The following is a 20055-nucleotide window of genomic DNA, read 5'->3' on the forward strand; positions in this document are numbered from 1 at the left end:
GGCTCAAATAAAGTGATTATTATTATCGCGGGCAGCCCGGCAGGTGTGTCTGATTGGCTGCACTGAAACAGTGTGTGTCAGTGGGGCTTGATTACTCTAGCTGCGAACAACAATAATCACAGGTGGTTATCGAAAAATAATTCACCCCTGTCGGGGGCTATTGACCAATCACAAGCAAGCATTTCGGCGAATGTGAAAACGCCATGTAATAATCCTTAATAATGTGTAATTCTGAGAGTGTACAAATAAGAGTAGCATTCGATTTCTATATGATTAGATATGTGTTGTGTAGCCTATTTATTATGCTTTGTAGAGACTAAATAATTAGTTTGGATGCATTTGTCTACAGGTCAAGTGCTTGCTGTGTCAACACGAATTGGCCTATAATAACAATACGTCCTCAATGTTGAGGCACTTCAGAGCCAAGCATGAGAAGGAGAACCAGCAGGACTCAGATCAAGGTAGGTTTTATTGACTGTACATACAAACATTACACACATTAACTCATTATCATTCATTAAACACACTATACAAATGCAATATGATATAATAGTATCGTTCATCATGCCTTGCCTTATTTAAAAAATTCTCTCATTTGTTTGTCTGTCTTAGTGGACCGGAAGCAAGTGCTTGATGAGGCCCTTGTCAACATGGTGGTGAAAGACTCCCAGCCTTTTTCCATCGTGGATGATCAGGGCTTCAAAGAGTTTGTGGGAAAGCTTGATCCCACATACATTCTGCCTTCTAGACAGGTAGCTTACACTGTATTGCACTATCGCAGGACCTTAGATTTAGTAAACGTTATGTACATTATGCCTGTTATGTCTTATTCTTATTACTTGTATTATTGCACAATTGCTGCGGGCATGACTACCCGCATTTCACTGTATGATTGTATCCTGTGACAAATAAAACTCTTGACTTCACAGGTTCTGAAGAAAATGGTGGTTGATAAGTATGAGGAGGAGAAAACCAAGGCCAAGGCTCAACTGCAGGACATAGAGGGTGTGAGCCTGACTGCAGATATGTGGACCTCCATTAATATGGATGCTTATCTTGCAGTAACATGCCATTATGTCCACGAAGGTGACGCTGCAAAGATGGCCACTGTACTTTTGGGAGTGCTGCCATTCCCTCAAGTGCATACAGCTGAAAACCTTGCAGCTACTCTGAGGTCTCTCATGCAGGAGTGGGGCATTGCAACCAAGGTTGGATGCCTTGTGACTGATGCTGCATCAAACATGATGGCCACTGCCAGAAATCTGGAGGTTAGCCATGTTGTGTGCATTGCACATGCACTAAATCTAGTGGTAAAAATATCCCTAGAGCAAACACCTGACCTAGAGGATCTACGCACAAGGGCACGGAAAATTGTGACTCTTTTCCGATCCAGCACTACTGCTAAAGAGAGGCTGACCAGTATGCAGGTCCAATTGAGTCGTCCAGTGCTGAAGGTGATCCAAGAGGTGGACACTCGTTGGAACAGCACCTTCCTGATGCTGCAACGCCTGTATGATGAGAGGCAAGCAGTGGGGGCAGCACTTGCATCACTGAGAACGGATGTTAATCCTCTCTCTTCCGATGACTATGACACAATAGCAGCATGCTTACAAGTGCTCTACCCATTTTACATGGCAACGGTGGAAATGTCCCAGGAGAAGAGAGTGTCAGGGTCGATGGTGATTCCACTGATAAAAATGCTAACATATTCAACACATGAAATTCTGGGGAAAACCACCAACGTGACAGCAATACAGCTGGGACAAAACATGCTTGGAACCCTCATACACAAGTTTGACACACTTGAGACCTCAAAAAGTTTGACCCTGGCAACACTGCTTGACCCAAGGTTCAAAACCATCGGCTTCCACAGCAGAACCCAAGCGAATGTAGCAGTAACAAGACTGACAGGTGAATGTGCAGCACTGATGAAGCACACAGACACATCAGCTCAACCACAACACACTGCACCAAATGTAGAAAATCCACCCTCCACAGGTAATATTATAACTAGATTATTATTGATGTACAGGACTAAATAAGTAAAAAATATGATACAAATTGAAACCTTTAAGTACTAAATAAATACTGTTGTGTTTCTCTTTCAGCCTTTAACCTGTGGAAAACTATGGACCAAGATGCTGCGACTGCGAGAAGGTCACGAAATGCCACAGATGCCACTGTAGAGGTCCAGAGATACAACACTGATCCTCCCCTGGAAAGATCTGAAGATCCACTTTTGTACTGGAGCAACCACAAGCATGTGTACCCTCATTTGTTCAGACTGGCAAAACGATATCTTTGTATTCCAGCCTCATCTGTTCCATGTGAACGTGTTTTCTCAAAAGCTGGAGAAGTGGTCAGCAAGAAAAGAAACCGTCTCAATCCAAAAATTGTTGAAAAAATTCTATTCCTCAATAAAAATCTTTGAATAACAAGTTTATTAACAGAAGTTTATTAACAGATTGCAGAATGGGTACAGTACAGCTCAATACATACAATTGTTAAGGGGATGCAGACAGGGTACAAATTAGTCACACGCCGACCGCCACAGGCTTGTAGATTTAATGTTTGGCCGTCATAAATTAAGGCCTGGGCGCCATCTGGCGGCCAACAAAATCCACTGCATGCGTCGGCTAGAGCTGCCGCGATCGCTGTTGCATCACGCTCACCGCAGAGTTAGGCTGAATACCGCGTCACCGCTGTTTTTTATCATAATAATAAAGTTGGCTTGCGGCTCTGCAGATATACCCTACTCGGTTCCAAGCGACCCTATTGGTCCAGCCTGGCTCTGCGGCTCTGCAGATACCCCCTACTCGACGCGTCACACTTTGTAGCCTCTGAACAGAACGCCGCGCCGCCATCTTTACTGCCTCGCTAAGGATGCATTTCATTCAGGATTTGTTTGCGACAGAACCAAGTGCAATAAACAAAAAAGAATGGATTCACTGTGTATTCTGCCTTATTTATTGATGAAACAACCGACATCAACCCAATTTACCACGAGCGGAGAGTTTAGTGTCACAACAAGATCGCTGATGTGTTAAGTTTGTTGTTGTTATTAGCCTAATACTACAGTCAGCCGATATAGAGAGGTAACGTTAAACCCGGGTTTGCTTGGTAGAATACACAATGAGAGGTAACGTTAGCGTTGGCAGAATAGACGCAACGAGAGTCTGGTTAATGTTGTTATTGATTGATTGATTGAAACTGTGTTAAACTCTGGCTTGCTGCAAGCCCTCGGACATCTATGCCCACGGAGCGCTGCACAGATGTCCGCCAGGGTGGCAGCCACACATAATAATAATAATAATAGATTGGATTTGTAATGCACTTTTTGTTCACTGGGATCCCAAAGTGCTACACTACATGGTTAAAACAGTTAAAAAATAGAAATAAAATGTGTGTCCCGACCCCACTTCTATGTTTCAATAAATTATTTGCATTTAAAACTATTAACACTGACTCATTCCTTCAGTTCACTCAAAATTATGCTAATATTCCTTATGTTGTTTATGATATTAATTGAAAATAGCATATGAGAGTATTATATGTAATAATAACACATGGCGATATACTAAAAAGCTATTTATAATTTTTGGCTAGTAAAAAATCTGCCCGGCTGGTACTTTTAAAAATCTACCAGCCAAATGGCTGGTGAGTCAAACAGTTAAGTTTGTTCCCTGGATGCAGACCAGAGAAAGACTTTCGTCTTGTTTACATCAGGGTCCCCCAGAGTCCCATAATCACACCCTGCCCTAGTTACACAAGCACAGCCATCATCATTATCCTGCACATCCCGTTTTCCAAGCACACCCTCTCTGTCCCAACTACATATATTTACACTATCAATCATACAATTAATCTCTATCCCCAGAAGGAAATAATTCAAAGTAAAAACCTGTGTGTGAACCTGTGTAGGGAAGAGAAAGGTGTGTTGCATGCCAGCCTCTTTATACTCTGTTCCATTGGGAACACCTGTTATGGTCAGATCAATTAAGTGTGAGTGCGTAACAATTACAAAATAATCAATTCTAAACATTGCTTTTTTCAGTGCCATCTGCTGGCGAAATGGGAGACTGCAAAGCAAACCTGTTTTGCAGTCTCCTAACCTGTTTTGCAGTCTCCTATTTCGCCAGGAGATGGCACTGAAACGAACATTTGAATGAATGAACCCATGTTCAATACATTTGGTGAAGTGGTTCAATACTGGTTCAGTGCTTCATTTGGCCATCACTAGTTGATACCATTCAGCCCCACATATCTGTGTGAAGCTGGCTTTTCATCCATGACAGCTCTGAAAACAAAATATAGGGCCAAGTTGAGCCTTGAGGATGACATGCGTGTTGCCTTGTCAAAGATCTCCCCACGTATTGACCGTATTATTAGCCAGCAGCAGCGGACCTCGCATTGAGCTAGAAATGTCCACTGAGTGAACAAGTGCTTATTTTCTGTATTTATTTATATTTTTTGAGAAATGGTAACTTGGTGATCCTTTTCTGTATTTAAAAAAAATACATGATTTTCTGTTTGAGAAATTGTCAAACTTATCCAAATATGCTATTTTTATGGAGAACAGTGCAGCTGCAACAGATAGCACTTTAGTGATCCTTTTCTGTATTTAAAAAAAAAACTTTTGTCATCAGATTCAGACAACTTTATTGATCCCGCGTGGGGCAATTCATATTTGCAGATTCACCAACAAGCAACAAAGACAAACAAACAACAAAACATCTCAACGACAGCACGGCAAATAAATAGTCATTGTATCATCATTGTAGCAAAAAAGACAGGACCGGGAAAGTCTTTATCGTATGTAGGGGTGCCCTGGAATATTTTATTGAACACAGGGGTGCCTTGGCAGCAGAAAGGTTGAGAACCCCTGGTCTATATGGCCTTACTGGAGGCCAACCTCATCCTAGAAGCATTAGCATAGCATCTCAAGTAAAGCCGACACAGTGGCTGAAACGCTCAACAGTTGAGATGATCGGTCATTGTTAGTAACGAGCTGAATAAACGCACATTTCTCTCTATACACAGAGTCGCACCAGTTTCTGACCCAACATCACATATTCTCACACTCAGTAGTAGCATTAGCATAGCAGCTTAGCTTGTTAGCTGCTCCAGCTACCTCTGGTCAAGGCCCAGTCTGGATGGAAAAGTGGCAGAAACGCCCAACAGATGAGATGTTCGGTCAGTAGATTAATAAAAGCAGATGTTACTGTAACAAACGGAGAGGTCGACATGAACCTACCTTTGTTTCCCTTCTCCCGTGTTGTTCTGAACGTAGTAGAGTCCAGCAGCGTTCTGCTAACAACACGAGGTGGTTCTTCTGCAGGGAGTCCGCGTCCGACACAACAACACCGCTCATGTAACCTACTTGTTATAAGTAGCCGGACCTCGGGCTCATTCCCTCTGGAAGGTGGTGACAGTAAACCAGGAAACACTTCTCTCGAGGACTGGGCATTTATTTGGGTTTGCAGGGTTGTTTATGACTCTGGTTCACAGCTCTCTGTTCTTATTGACTAACGTAACTCTACCGTCGCGCTGGCGTCTATGCCTTCTACAACGAACGCTGTTCAGTTTCCGGGTTCCTCTGATTGGTCACTAAGCCCACGTGACCCTACGCTAGCAAGCGCCAGTTATCGCTTACGACCGCGCATGCGCATGAGCCGCGACAAGCGCCTTCAATGACAGAGCTCTCATATTTGCGAATGCATAAACTATATCTTAAATTATGGCTATGTGTCTAATATGGCCGTCGCTTATCAATGACTTGTTTAGTTTACATCAGGGTGAACGCTGTTGCATTCGCAAATACTCCAGTTAATCTAATTTATACCTTAACGAATCATTAAAAAATATATACCATTAACTGGAATATGTTGTTTCTTTACACATATGTTGGATTATGTAATTGGTTTGTCATGACAAACCAATAAAAAATCGCTACTTTATATCAGGGTGAACGCTGTTACGCTGCCACCACCCACTTCAATGACAGAGCTCTCATATTTGCGAATGCATAAACTATATCCAGGGGTGTAAAGTACTTGAGTAATTGTACTTCGTTACAATACTTAAGTACTGTTTTGGGGGATTTGTACTTTACTCGAGTATCATTAGGTTAGTATACTTTGTACTTTTACTCCATTACATTTCAGAGAAAAAAAACATACTTTTTACTCCTTACATTTAAAATGCAGACCTACAAAGTACAAAGTACAAATCTTGCAGGTCCAACCATTTTAATGAGTATTTTTGAATTGTTTATCTGCAGGTCAAACTAACGTTATTAATCCTGCGACCGCAGGTAAACAGCCAATCAAATCCCCATCAATGGAAAATGAACCCGCCCATACCCATGCTGATTGGTCCTTGTGCAAGACTAGAAAGTGGGGATCTTTGATTAAACACCTGCTATCAGAAGAATAGAGTCAGTGACAATGACAAGACAGGCTGTGTGTCTTGGATGGGGATGTGGTGGGGATTGATGTGTGGGGTGGGGTGTTTGGAAAACTGACTGTTAAGTGTTAAATTCCTCAGTCTAAAGAGATGACCTTGCCCCTGGCAAGCCTTCTAGTGATCCATTGTTAAAGCGCCTCCGAGTGAATCTTTTCCAGTAATGAAGAACACTCTTATCTCAGTTTTTGGATGAATCCCACTCATGAGAAACAACTAATATGTGATTCTTCTTGCAGGGAGTGCAGAAACATCTGCACTCCTATCATAGATAGCTGATAAATGACATTATTAAATTAAATGTCCTCTGTTCTTTCATTTCAGCATTGTCTATCGCAGAACACATTCCATTGTATGCTTGGTTTCATTCCAGCCTTGCCTAAACACCAGCTGATGATTTCACTAATTGGCTCACCTCTTCAACTAACTCACCTGGTGCAATGTATAGTTAAAATGAAAACTTGGCCGATGATGGAATCCTTTAAAAAAAATAAAAAAATACTTTTACTTTTTAGTACTTAAGTACATTTAAAAGTAGGACTTTTTTACTTTTACTCAAGTGTGTTTTTAGCCAGATACTCTGACTTTTACTTGAGTCAGATTTTGAGACAGTACCCATACTTTCACTTAAGTATAATTTCTGGGTACTTTTTACACCCCTTATGGCTATGTGTCTAATATGGCCGTCGCTTATCAATGACTTGTTTTGTTTACATCAGGGTGAACGCTGTTGCATTCGCAAATATGAGAGCTCTTCAATTGATAAGCGACGGCCATATTAGACACATAGCCATCATTTAAGAATTGAAGAGCTCTCATATTTGCGAATGCAACAGCGTTCACCCTGATGTAAACAAAACAAGTCATTGATAAGCGACGGCCATATTAGACACATAGCTATATAGTTTATGCATTCGCAAATATGAGAGCTCTGTCATTGAAGGCGCTTGTCACGGCTCATGTGTGAGGTTCGCCTGTTCCCTGGACCTTTAATTCCCTGTCTCCTCACCTCACCAGCCCCCACCCTTGCGATGTTTTACTCTCCTCTGCTCTTCACCAGCCCCCACCCTTGGACTACCCTGTTTCTCTGTCCCTGTCCCCAGCCCGCCTCCCCGGGCCTCTGTCCCTGTTCCCCCTCTCCTTTGCCCCTGTTCCTGCCCTGACCTTTTGCCCTGGCCCTGTCCCTTAGCTTTTCCCCTTAGCCTGCTCGCCTCTTAAAGGCACAGTGCCACATTTTTCCCTATTTCTTTGTTCCAGTGTTTTTGTGTTCTTCCTTAAAGGGACAGTGCCGCTTTTTGTTTGTATTGAATAAATGCCCTGTTTTGGCTTACTCTCATACCTGTCTTGTGTTGTGCGATTGGGGTCGGTTACAAACCATAACAGTACGACCCGACCAGTCGACGACCCCAGCCAGCACAGACAGTGTATGTGAGTTTGCCCTTTTTTGTTCCCCTGTTAGCTTCCCTGTTAGCCTTGTTAGCTTCCCTGTTAGCCTCGTTAGCTCCCCTGTTAGCTACCCTGTTTCCCCACTGCTAGGACTGCCCCTTCAGCTAGCAAGGTCAGTTTCCCCACTGCTAGGACTGCCCCTTCAGCTAGCAAGGTCAGTTTCCCCACTGCTAGGACTGCCCCTTCAGCTAGCAAGGTCAGTTTCCCCACTGCTAGGACTGCCCCTTCAGCTAGCAAGGTCAGTTTCCCCACTGCTAGGACTGCCCCTTCAGCTAGCAAGGTCAGTTTCCCCACTGCTAGGATTGCCCCTTCAGCTAGCAAGGTCAGTTTTCCCCACTGCTAGGACTGCCCCTTCAGCTAGCAAGGTCAGTTTCCCCGCTGCTAGGACTGCCCCTTCAGCTAGCAAGGTCAGTTTCCCCACTGCTAGGACTGCCCCTTCAGCTAGCAAGGTCAGTTTTCCCCACTGCTAGGACTGCCCCTTCAGCTAGCAAGGTCAGTTTCCCCGCTGCTAGGACTGCCCCTTCAGCTAGCAAGGTCAGTTTCCCCACTGCTAGGACTGCCCCTTCAGCTAGCAAGGTCAGTTTTCCCCACTGCTAGGACTGCCCCTTCAGCTAGCAAGGTCAGTTTTCCCCACTGCTAGGACTGCCCCTTCAGCTAGCAAGGTCAGTTTCCCCACTGCTAGGACTGCCCCTTCAGCTAGCAAGGTCAGTTTCCCCACTGCTAGGACTGCCCCTTCAGCTAGCAAGGTCAGTTTCCCCGCTGCTAGGACTGCCCCTTCAGCTAGCAAGGTCAGTTTCCCCACTGCTAGGACTGCCCCTTCAGCTAGCAAGGTCAGTTTTCCCCACTGCTAGGACTGCCCCTTCAGCTAGCAAGGTCAGTTTCCCCGCTGCTAGGACTGCCCCTTCAGCTAGCAAGGTCAGTTTTCCCCACTGCTAGGACTGCCCCTTCAGCTAGCAAGGTCAGTTTCCCCACTGCTAGGACTGCCCCTTCAGCTAGCAAGGTCAGTTTTCCCCACTGCTAGGACTGCCCCTTCAGCTAGCAAGGTCAGTTTCCCCACTGCTAGGACTGCCCCTTCAGCTAGCAAGGTCAGTTTCCCCACTGCTAGGACTGCCCCTTCAGCTAGCAAGGTCAGTTTCCCCACTGCTAGGACTGCCCCTTCAGCTAGCAAGGTCAGTTTCCCCACTGCTAGGACTGCCCCTTCAGCTAGCAAGGTCAGTTTCCCCACTGCTAGGACTGCCCCTTCAGCTAGCAAGGTCAGTTTTCCCCACTGCTAGGACTGCCCCTTCAGCTAGCAAGGTCAGTTTCCCCGCTGCTAGGACTGCCCCTTCAGCTAGCAAGGTCAGTTTTCCCCACTGCTAGGACTGCCCCTTCAGCTAGCAAGGTCAGTTTCCCCACTGCTAGGACTGCCCCTTCAGCTAGCAAGGTCAGTTTTCCCCACTGCTAGGACTGCCCCTTCAGCTAGCAAGGTCAGTTTCCCCACTGCTAGGACTGCCCCTTCAGCTAGCAAGGTCAGTTTCCCCACTGCTAGGACTGCCCCTTCAGCTAGCAAGGTCAGTTTCCCCACTGCTAGGACTGCCCCTTCAGCTAGCAAGGTCAGTTTCCCCACTGCTAGGACTGCCCCTTCAGCTAGCAAGGTCAGTTTCCCCACTGCTAGGACTGCCCCTTCAGCTAGCAAGGTCAGTTTCCCCACTGCTAGGACTGCCCCTTCAGCTAGCAAGGTCAGTTTCCCCACTGCTAGGACTGCCCCTTCAGCTAGCAAGGTCAGTTTCCCCACTGCTAGGACTGCCCCTTCAGCTAGCAAGGTGAGTTTTCCCCACTGCTAGGACTGCCCCTTCAGCTAGCAAGGTCAGTCTCCCCACTGCTAGGACTGCCCCTACAGCTAGCAAGGTCAGTTTCCCCACAGCTAGGACTGTCCTTCCAGCTAGCTTGTTCTCTCATGCTGTTCCAGCCCTGTCTGCTAGCCTAGCTCCGGCAGCTAGCGCAGCCTCTATGTTAATGTAGCAGTACAGCTAGCATAGGCCCTGTAGCTAGCAGTGCCCTGGCAGCTACCCTGTCCCTCTGCTAGCCCCACTTTTGGTGTAGCTTCCCCTGCTAGCATGGCCCAATTTTTTTTGTTTGTTGCTTTGTCATGTTCCCTGCCCCACTGTCTGATTTTTTTTGGGTCGCCCGGTGGCTCCCGTGGAGGGGGGGGTACTGTGAGGTTCGCCTGTTCCCTGGACCTTTAATTCCCTGTCTCCTCACCTCACCAGCCCCCACCCTCGCAATGTTTTACTCTCCTCTGCTCTTCACCAGCCCCCACCCTGGGACTACCTTTCACAGCTGTGATAAGTTATGATTAGCGCCCCAGAGGGCTTTAAATACCTGGACTTCCCCTCCAGTCCTCGTCGGGTCGTTCTTTATGCTGGTTCTGTTGTTCTGGACTCTGTATCCTTTTCTGTGTTCAGTGTTCATGGAGTCCTGGACGTTACCATCACCTGCCGCGTCTCCGGCGTGAGACGAGGTGCCTTCCGTCACCACCTGTCGCCGTTTGCCTGGAGTGGGACACCGTCTGCGCTCTCTAATTCCCTACGGGAGGTTTTCCAGTGTCCCACTCCAGACTTCAAGCCGGCGCGCTCCTACTCCAAACGCCCAAGCCGGCGCGCATCGCTTCCTATACCACGGGAGGATGCGTCTCTTCAAGCCGGCGCGCTCCTACTCCAGACGCCCAAGCCGGCTCGCTCCCACTCCAGACCTCAAGCCGGCGCGCATCGCTTCCTATACCACGGGAGGATGCGTCTCTCCAAGCCGGCGCGCTCCTACTCCAGACGCCCAAGCCGGCGCGCATCGCTTCCTATACCACGGGAGGATGCGTCTCTTCAAGCCGGCGCGCTCCTACTCCAGACGCCCAAGCCGGCGCGCTCCCACTCCAGACCTCAAGCCGGCGCGCATCGCTTCCTATACCACGGGAGGATGCGTCTCTCCAAGCCGGCGCGCTCCTACTCCAGACGCCCAAGCCGGCGCGCATCGCTTCCTATACCACGGGAGGATGCGTCTCTTCAAGCCGGCGCGCTCCTACTCCAGACGCCCAAGCCGGCGCACTCCCACTCCAGACCTCAAGCCGGCGCGCATCGCTTCCTATACCACGGGAGGATGCTTCTCTCCAAGCCGGCGCGCTCCTACTCCAGACGCCCAAGCCGGCGCGCATCGCTTCCTATACCACGGGAGGATGCGTCTCTTCAAGCCGGCGCACTCCAACTCCAGACGCCCAAGCCGGCGCGCTCCTACTCCAGACGCCCAAGCCGGCGCGCATCGCTTCCAAGGAGGATCTCCTTGCCAGGCCTCCGCCGTCGGAACCCTGCCATCCCTGTAAGCAGCTCTGGCCCTCGCCCTGTCCAAGGCCTTAACCCTGTTTCTCTGTCCCTGTCCCCAGCCCGCCTCCCCGGGCCTCTGTCCCTGTTCCCCCTCTCCTTTGCCCCTGTTCCTGCCCTGACCTTTTGCCCTGGCCCTGTCCCTTAGCTTTTCCCCTTAGCCTGCTCGCCTCTTAAAGGCACAGTGCCACATTTTTCCCTATTTCTTTGTTCCAGTGTTTTTGTGTTCTCCCTTAAAGGGACAGTTGCCGCTTTTTGTTTGTATTGAATAAATGCCCTGTTTTGGCTTACTCTCATACCTGTCTTGTGTTGTGCGATTGGGGTTGGTTACAAACCATAACATCATGCGCATGCGCAGGCGTAAGCGATAACTGGCGGCGATAAGGGGGGCGTGCTAGCGTAGGGTCACGTGGGCTTAGTGGCCAATCAGAGGAACCCGGAAACCGAACAGCGTTGTAGAAGGCATAGACGCGGTCAGCAAGGCCAGTAACGCGGTTGGGGTGGAGCTGGACTCTCTAGCGGTCGTGGCGGAGAGGAGGAGCCTTGCTAAGCTCCACACCATCATGGACAACCCCTCCCACCCACTACACACAGACTTGGCTGAAAGAAGGAGCATGTTCAGTGTTAGACATAAAGACTCCATAGATGCAACACTGAACGGCACAGGAAGTCCTTCATTCCGACAGCCATTAGAGACTCTATAATGCATCACTGTGCCTCACTGCATCACTGAGCACAGGGTGACAGTACAGCCTGGTGAAATCTTCCTGGACACTTAAACAAAAATGTCACTTCTCACGATCTTCCTGGACACTTTACACTGTACATTTTACTGTATATTTCTGTATATCTTTATCTTTATCGTAAATACCAGAATGTATATCCCGGACAGTATTTAATTCTTTATTCTACTTTATTCTTATTCTTAATATAATATTCTCATTCTTATTTTAGTCCTATTGACAATGACTAATGTTTATTGTTGTTCAATGTGAGCGATCTATAGTGCAGAATTTCCCTCAGGATTTCTATTCTATTCTATTCTATACCGACTGTGGCTGCAATTAGAAACTGGCCCCGGTAAATGTCAAAATCCTTGTATGTCATAAATGTCTTGATGAATTGAAAATGGAGGACCCTTATGTAAACAAGATGAAAGTCTTTTTCTGGTCTTCATCCTCTTCGCTTTCACACAGGGGCTGTTTGGTCCGGACTTTCGGACCAGAATTCGATAGTCCGGTTTTTCGGGTTTGTGTGAATGCGCGTCGAACTCGGTTCGCGGACCAAACAGTCAAACTCTGGTCCGCCTGAAAACGTCGGTCTCGGTTCGGCTTCATCGAACCAAACGTAGGAAGTCACCTGATAAACCATCTTGGGTATATTATTACCGCGGCGCGCATTCACTGCAAAACAAGCACACTGCATCTATCTAACTATCTATCTACTGTGCAAGGGTAGAACAAGGAAGAAAAAAAACACAGCTGTTATTATTATTAATATTACCGCGGCGCGCATTCACTGCAAAACAAGCACACTGCATCTATCTCTATCTATCTACTGTGCATCTTGGGGTAGAACAAGGAAGAAAAAAAACACAGCTGTTATTATTATTATTATTACCGCGGCGCGCATTCACTGCAAAACAAGCACACTGTGTAAACATGTCTCGTGGACAGACTTGGGGGGCTGAAGACCAAATAAAACAGCTGCTTGTGGGGAATGTGGGCACTCACAAAAACAACGAGGTGTACAAGTTGTTTAGCGAGAGGATGGTGGTAATGTGCTTCAATAGAACAATGGATCAATGCCATGTCAAAACTCGGCTCCGCTGATCTGGAGGGCTCTGCAGTCCACACACAGACACACACACACACACGCGCGCGCACACACGGGCTTGCAGCCACACACACATTTCCACTGTCCAATAGACAAGCGCCCTTTTCGACCGCGTGACATTGTTCAGAAGGTCTCGGTCCGCCTGACATATTCTATGTGAACGCAGGCGAACCAAATGAAGAATGCAACAATGTTGCAACTTCACCCCCAGAACCGCACCGAGTCCACCAAAACTATATGTGAAAGCGACATTATAAGCAGTTGTTAGTATTGAGCTGTACTGTATTCTGCAATCTGTTAATAAAGTTTTCAATCAATCAATCAATCAATCAATCAATCAATCAATCAGACTGACAGGTAACCTATAGAGCTGCTGGTCACAGCTCAAAGCGGATGTAGGCCTCTGCTACCATCTAGTGGTCACATGAGTGAATCTCTGCTCGTCTTTGTACCCATTGCTCAGTGGGTGAGTTGATTATCAAGTCATATACGCTGGATAAAAAAGGTAATAATTCACAATATGTTTGAAAAATGACTTTACTTTACAAAGCCCTTCATTCTTTGAGTACAGCAGACAATTTGAACAATGAAACATTACACAGTTAGTTTCTTGAATAAGATTATACATGCTTTTCTTTCCACATGAACGGCATGGACGGTAGCAACATAAATATAGGCCAGGACTGTACAACAGTTAATCTTATAAGGCCAAAGAAAAGAGCAAGACAACTGCAACACAGTTGACGTTTATAAATTAGAAGTTTCGAGGCGACACACATTACGCTTTCAAAGACATGAAAGACCAGTGTCTGAGAACCAGTGGTTGATTTTCTTTACATTTGTGGCATTGCATGGCAAGTTTAAAGGTGCTGTACATGGTATTTTATTGTTAAAATAAAGTAGTCTTCGGTACATTAAAATAATAGCTCTCCATTCCAACAGCCATCACTGATGTAGAGTGTCTGGTCAGTAACATGAGTCTCCCAGTCCCTCCGCTCTGCAGTAAACACTAAATACATTGTCTGGTATCCCTTTTCACTTGATCCTATCAGGAGAGAGAGTGGAGGGACTGGGAGACCCATGTTACTGACCAGACACTCTGTATCAGTGATGGCTGTTTACTGCAGAGTGGAGGGACTGGGAGACCCATGTTACTGACCAGACACTCTATATCAGTGATGGCTGTTTACTGCAGAGTGGAGGGACTGAGAGACCCATGTTACTGACCAGACACTCTATATCAGTGATGGCTGTTTACTGCAGAGTGGAGGGACTGGGAGACCCATGTTACTGACCAGACACTATATCAGTGATGGCTGTTTACTGCAGAGTGGAGGGACTGGGAGACCCATGTTACTGACCAGACACTATATCAGTGATGGCTGTTTACTACAGAGTGGAGGGACTGGGAGACCCATGTTACTGACCAGACACTCTATATCAGTGATGACTGTTTACTGCAGAGTGGAGGGACTGGGAGACCCATGTTACTGACCAGACACTATATCAGTGATGGCTGTTTACTGCAGAGTGGAGGGACTGGGAGACCCATGTTACTGACCAGACACTCTGTATCAGTGATGGCTGTTTACTGCAGAGTGGAGGGACTGGGAGACCCAAGTTACTGACCAGACACTCTATATCAGTGATGGCTGTTTACTGCAGAGTGGAGGGACTGAGAGACCCATGTTACTGACCAGACACTCTGTATCAGTGATGGCTGTTTACTGCAGAGTGGAGGGACTGGGAGACCCATGTTACTGACCAGACACTCTGTATCATTGATGACTGTTTACTGCAGAGTGGAGGGACTGGGAGACCCATGTTACTGACCAAACACTATATCAGTGATGGCTGTTTACTGCAGAGTGGAGGGACTGGGAGACCCATGTTACTGACCAGACACTCTGTATCAGTGATGACTGTTTACTGCAGAGTGGAGGGACTGGGAGACCCATGTTACTGACCAGACACTCTGTATCAGTGATGACTGTTTACTGCAGAGTGGAGGGACTGAGAGACCCATGTTACTGACCAGACACTCTGTATCAGTGATGGCTGTTTACTGCAGAGTGGAGGGACTGAGAGACCCATGTTACTGACCAGACACTCTGTATCAGTGATGGCTGTTTACTGCAGAGTGGAGGGACTGGGAGACCCATGTTACTGACCAGACACTCTGTATCAGTGATGGCTGTTTACTGCAGAGTGGAGGGACTGGGAGACCCATGTTACTGACCAGACACTATATCAGTGATGGCTGTTTACTGCAGAGTGGAGGGACTGGGAGACCCATGTTACTGACCAGACACTCTGTATCAGTGATGGCTGTTTACTGCAGAGTGGAGGGACTGGGAGACCCAAGTTACTGACCAGACACTCTATATCAGTGATGGCTGTTTACTGCAGAGTGGAGGGACTGAGAGACCCATGTTACTGACCAGACACTCTGTATCAGTGATGGCTGTTTACTGCAGAGTGGAGGGACTGGGAGACCCATGTTACTGACCAGACACTCTGTATCATTGATGACTGTTTACTGCAGAGTGGAGGGACTGGGAGACCCATGTTACTGACCAAACACTATATCAGTGATGGCTGTTTACTGCAGAGTGGAGGGACTGGGAGACCCATGTTACTGACCAGACACTCTGTATCAGTGATGACTGTTTACTGCAGAGTGGAGGGACTGGGAGACCCATGTTACTGACCAGACACTCTGTATCAGTGATGACTGTTTACTGCAGAGTGGAGGGACTGAGAGACCCATGTTACTGACCAGACACTCTGTATCAGTGATGGCTGTTTACTGCAGAGTGGAGGGACTGAGAGACCCATGTTACTGACCAGACACTCTGTATCAGTGATGGCTGTTTACTGCAGAGTGGAGGGACTGGGAGACCCATGTTACTGACCAGACACTCTGTATCAGTGATGGCTGTTTACTGCAGAGTGGAGGGACTGGGAGACCCATGTTACTGACCAGACACTCTATATCAGTGATGGCTGTTTACTGCAGAGTGGAGGGACTGGGAGACCCATGTTACTGACCAGACACTCTGTATCAGTGATGGCTGTTTACTGCAGAGTGGAGGGACTGGGAGACCCATGTTACTGACCAGACACTCTGTATCAGTGATGGCTGTTTACTGCAGAGTGGAGGGACTGGGAGACCCATGTTACTGACCAGACACTCTATATCAGTGATGGCTGTTTACTGCAGAGTGGAGAGACTGAGAGACCCATGTTACTGACCAGACACTCTGTATCAGTGATGACTGTTTACTGCAGAGTGGAGGGACTGGGAGACCCATGTTACTGACCAGACACTCTGTATCAGTGATGACTGTTTACTGCAGAGTGGAGGGACTGGGAGACCCATGTTACTGACCAGACACTCTGTATCAGTGATGACTGTTTACTGCAGAGTGGAGGGACTGGGAGACCCATGTTACTGACCAGACACTCTGTATCAGTGATGACTGTTTACTGCAGAGTGGAGGGACTGAGAGACCCATGTTACTGACCAGACACTCTGTATCAGTGATGTCTGTCAGAATGTAGAGCTACTTAACACTTATTTTAACAAAAAAAAAACACTTACAGCATCTAATAAAACAAAAAACTGTATGTGATATGTGTAGGCAAACCAGGGCTCAGTCCTATATTGCACATTCAGTATGAAATAGGTATTCCAAGCTATTCAAGCTTTAGGGATAAATATACAAGGATGAGAAAAAAAAAAGAAAAAGAAGAAAATAACAATCAAACCACGTAAGACACAGAGGAGACGGATGGAGGTCAACACTGGTCACCTTTGACCAGACGAGGACACTGTTACCATGGCAACACCAGCTGCTCCAGCCTCATACGTGTCAAAAAGCATAAAGAGTCTGTAACTTAGCAGCAGGGCACAAAGTGGGAGTTAGGACCTCGGGTCAGTTATGAATCAAAAGCCTTTTTCCAATGACTTTAAAAAAACGCTTTAACCGTGTCGGTACAGTGTGTGACCGCGAGTCGGTTTGCACTCGGCTCGCTGCGTCGTGCACCGGGCGAGAGAGCTCCATCGGGGAACAGTGACATCACTTTAGAGCCTTGCTTGAAAATCCACATCCCCAGCTACAGCAACAAATACAAAAAAAGACAGGAGGGGAAAAGTCTTTATCGTATGTAGGGGGGCCCTGGAATATTTTATTGGACACAGGGGAGCAGAAATGTTGAGAACCCCTGCCTACAGAGACCAGTGTGTGTCCTCTACAGAGACCAGTGTGTGTCCTCTACAGAGACCAGTGTGTGTCCTCTAGAGAGACCAGTGTGTGTCCTCTAGAGAGACCAGTGTGTGTCCTCTAGACCAGTGTGTGTCCTCTACAGAGACCAGTGTGTGTCCTCTACAGAGACCAGTGTGTGTCCTCTAGAGAGACCAGTGTGTGTCCTCTACAGAGACCAGTGTGTGTCCTCTAGACCAGTGTGTGTCCTCTACAGAGACCAGTGTGTGTCCTCTACAGAGACCAGTGTGTGTCCTCTAGAGAGACCAGTGTGTGTCCTCTACAGAGACCAGTGTGTGTCCTCTACAGAGACCAGTGTGTGTCCTCTACAGAGACCAGTGTGTGTCCTCTACAGAGACCAGTGTGTGTCCTCTACAGAGACCAGTGTGTGTCCTCTACAGAGACCAGTGTGTGTCCTCTACAGAGACCAGTGTGTGTCCTCTACAGAGACCAGTGTGTGTCCTCTAGACCAGTGTGTGTCCTCTAGACCAGTGTGTGTCCTCTAGAGAGACCAGTGTGTGTCCTCTACAGAGACCAGTGTGTGTCCTCTACAGAGACCAGTGTGTGTCCTCTACAGAGACCAGTGTGTGTCCTCTACAGAGACCAGTGTGTGTCCTCTACAGAGACCAGTGTGTGTCCTCTACAGAGACCAGTGTGTGTCCTCTAGAGAGACCAGTGTGTGTCCTCTAGAGAGACCAGTGTGTGTCCTCTACAGAGACCAGTGTGTGTCCTCTACAGAGACCAGTGTGTGTCCTCTACAGAGACCAGTGTGTGTCCTCTACAGAGACCAGTGTGTGTCCTCTACAGAGACCAGTGTGTGTCCTCTAGACCAGTGTGTGTCCTCTAGACCAGTGTGTGTCCTCTACAGAGACCAGTGTGTGTCCTCTACAGAGACCAGTGTGTGTCCTCTACAGAGACCAGTGTGTGTCCTCTAGACCAGTGTGTGTCCTCTACAGAGACCAGTGTGTGTCCTCTAGACCAGTGTGTGTCCTCTACAGAGACCAGTGTGTGTCCTCTACAGAGACCAGTGTGTGTCCTCTAGAGAGACCAGTGTGTGTCCTCTACAGAGACCAGTGTGTGTCCTCTACAGAGACCAGTGTGTGTCCTCTAGACCAGTGTGTGTCCTCTAGAGAGACCAGTGTGTGTCCTCTAGAGAGACCAGTGTGTGTCCTCTAGAGAGACCAGTGTGTGTCCTCTACAGAGACCAGTGTGTGTCCTCTAGAGAGACCAGTGTGTGTCCTCTAGAGAGACCAGTGTGTGTCCTCTACAGAGACCAGTGTGTGTCCTCTAGACCAGTGTGTGTCCTCTAGACCAGTGTGTGTCCTCTACAGAGACCAGTGTGTGTCCTCTACAGAGACCAGTGTGTGTCCTCTACAGAGACCAGTGTGTGTCCTCTACAGAGACCAGTGTGTGTCCTCTACAGAGACCAGTGTGTGTCCTCTAGAGAGACCAGTGTGTGTCCTCTAGACCAGTGTGTGTCCTCTAGACCAGTGTGTGTCCTCTACAGAGACCAGTGTGTGTCCTCTAGACCAGTGTGTGTCCTCTAGAGAGACCAGTGTGTGTCCTCTACAGAGACCAGTGTGTGTCCTCTAGAGAGACCAGTGTGTGTCCTCTACAGAGACCAGTGTGTGTCCTCTACAGAGACCAGTGTGTGTCCTCTACAGAGACCAGTGTGTGTCCTCTAGACCAGTGTGTGTCCTCTACAGAGACCAGTGTGTGTCCTCTACAGAGACCAGTGTGTGTCCTCTACAGAGACCAGTGTGTGTCCTCTAGACCAGTGTGTGTCCTCTAGAGAGACCAGTGTGTGTCCTCTACAGAGACCAGTGTGTGTCCTCTAGAGAGACCAGTGTGTGTCCTCTAGACCAGTGTGTGTCCTCTACAGAGACCAGTGTGTGTCCTCTAGAGCAGTGGTTCCCAAAGTCGGGGTCGCGACCCAAAGGTGGGCCGCGAGCAGCCACGGGTGGGCCGCGAGATGATTAAAAAAAAAAAAAAAAAAAAATTACTTTTTTTTATTTAATTTTTTTAATTTTTTTTGTCAGGCCACTGAACTTAGAAGCAGGCCAGGACAGTGTTTCTAGTTGTATTCTAAAATTCTATTCTATTCTAAAATGTGACTATATGGTTTTATATTAACTTAATAAATAAACAAAAACGAAAAATCGACTTATTTCAACGAACATTTCAAACTAAATAACAGATTATGCACATAAAACGCTGAAAACAACCGAAGCAACAATAGTATTTTAATGAGGCTATTATTATTATCATTATTATTTTGCAACAAGTTAGCCCTCTCATAAATAGCACATATAAATGAATAACTAACTTGAACTAACTTAATAGGATTGAAGTGATATTTGGCTTAAAAAATCGATCACCTGGCAAAAAAAAAAAAAAAAAAAAAGCCATTGGGCCGCGGCTCTCTGACGCCTTATTTTCTGGGCCCTGGCCTGAAAAGTTTGGGAACCCCTGCTCTAGAGAGACCAGTGTGTGTCCTCTACAGAGACCAGTGTGTGTCCTCTACAGAGACCAGTGTGTGTCCTCTACAGAGACCAGTGTGTGTCCTCTAGACCAGTGTGTGTCCTCTACAGAGACCAGTGTGTGTCCTCTAGAGAGACCAGTGTGTGTCCTCTACAGAGACCAGTGTGTGTCCTCTAGAGAGACCAGTGTGTGTCCTCTAGACCAGTGTGTGTCCTCTA

Source organism: Notolepis coatsorum (assembly GCF_963971535.1).
Source record: "Notolepis coatsorum genome assembly, chromosome: 15".
In the NCBI taxonomy this organism is placed as follows: Eukaryota; Metazoa; Chordata; class Actinopteri; order Aulopiformes; family Paralepididae; genus Notolepis; species Notolepis coatsorum.